We start from the raw sequence: 1,291 nt of genomic DNA on the forward strand, positions 1-1,291 counted from the left end.
AATGGCCTCTTTCATGCTGTCGCAGTGTTTGGGCAGGTCCTGAGACTGTAATTCTCTGCAGAGTCCTATCTTCTGACCTTGACACCGGTCCTGGCACAGAGGCAGATGATACAAGGAGCGTGCGTGAAAGAATTTTGTTCTTGGGAACTTGTGATGTCGAGGGGTTAAACCCCAAAACCTTGCACCAGGAAGAGCCTAGGAGAAGGCTGAAATGAGTCTTCACTCAGGGAAGGTGACTGTTGTACAGCCTCAGCTGCCTTTTTGTGGGGATGGTGTGTGTGCCTCCCCAGAGCTCACAGGAGTGTGTTTTCAGCCTAATTTTAGCTTTATCTTTACAAAAGCCTGTCTCTCTAGTGAGTCACCCTGCTCCAGGGCTCCACCTCTCTGTGAAACTGCTTCCCGCAAAGTTGGGGAAAGATGGCTTTGCTTTCTGGGGCGATGTGGGAAAATCCTCAGACCCACTGTCCTGGAGAAAGCAGCAGTTTTTATAGGCAGATTGTGGGTATTTTCAGTGTGAAATACCTGAATAAGCAGCTGTCCAGCCCTGGTGTGCTGGGAAGTTGTGTTTTATCCTGTGGGGTCCAGCCTGCTGTGTTTCTGGATTACAAGTTTGGTTGCCAGGATGGGCCCAGTGGGGCTGTTTTGGCATTGCCAGTGCTGTGTAACCAGTCAGCTTGCACAAGCCCAGGCCAGCTGCCTGTTGTGGTGGCCAGCAGGAGCTCCCAGAGCTTGTTATTACAAGATGAATCCAGAAAATTGCTGTGTAGAGGTGTCTGGTAAGGGAGTAGGTCAGTGCACGCTGGTTGTGGTGCCTTTGCCAGCACAAGTTAGGCAAGGGGAATGGGCTGGGCCCAGAGGGAGGACAGGGAACCTAAGAGGGGCATTGGGAGGAATAGCCCAGAGCAGAGGCAAAACCTGGCAGTTATAAACACTCAAGGCGATTTTAGTGTCTCTGGGAAGATGGAGCAGGCTGAGGACCTCTTGGGAGATAATGAAGGAACAGCGCAGAGTCTGGGCAGTAATATGAGCTCTGTGATACCTTTGTCCTTTCCTGAATTACTCTGACAGTGGTCCAGGGGACAGCCCAAGTGTTTAACATGCAGCAGAGCTTAGGTGAGACCCTCTAGGCTGCGTGCTGCAGCAGCAGCTCTTCTGGAGACACGCAAACCCTCAGAGCATTGTCGTGAGGGCAGATGTGCTGCCTCTCTCACCCTGGATAGTGCAAGGGCTGGAGGGCAGCGTGGGCGTGGGCTTTGCTGCTGCCCTTCAGCACTGGCTGGTCTGTGGCTGG

The 1,291-nt window shown here is 52.7% G+C and overlaps 1 protein-coding gene across 1 annotated transcript in view; it reads left to right on the plus strand.

Annotated features, from left to right (window-relative positions):
• Positions 1 to 1,291, plus strand: part of LOC104462445 (phospholipase-B 81-like) — a gene marked incomplete at its 5' end in the record, with an annotated part of 9,487 nt that overhangs the window by 7,788 nt on the left and 408 nt on the right. The gene's annotated exons all lie outside the window — the stretch shown is intronic.

This window comes from Pterocles gutturalis, unplaced genomic scaffold, assembly GCF_000699245.1.
Source record: "Pterocles gutturalis isolate BGI_N339 unplaced genomic scaffold, ASM69924v1 scaffold12802, whole genome shotgun sequence".
Classification (NCBI taxonomy): Eukaryota; Metazoa; Chordata; class Aves; order Pterocliformes; family Pteroclidae; genus Pterocles; species Pterocles gutturalis.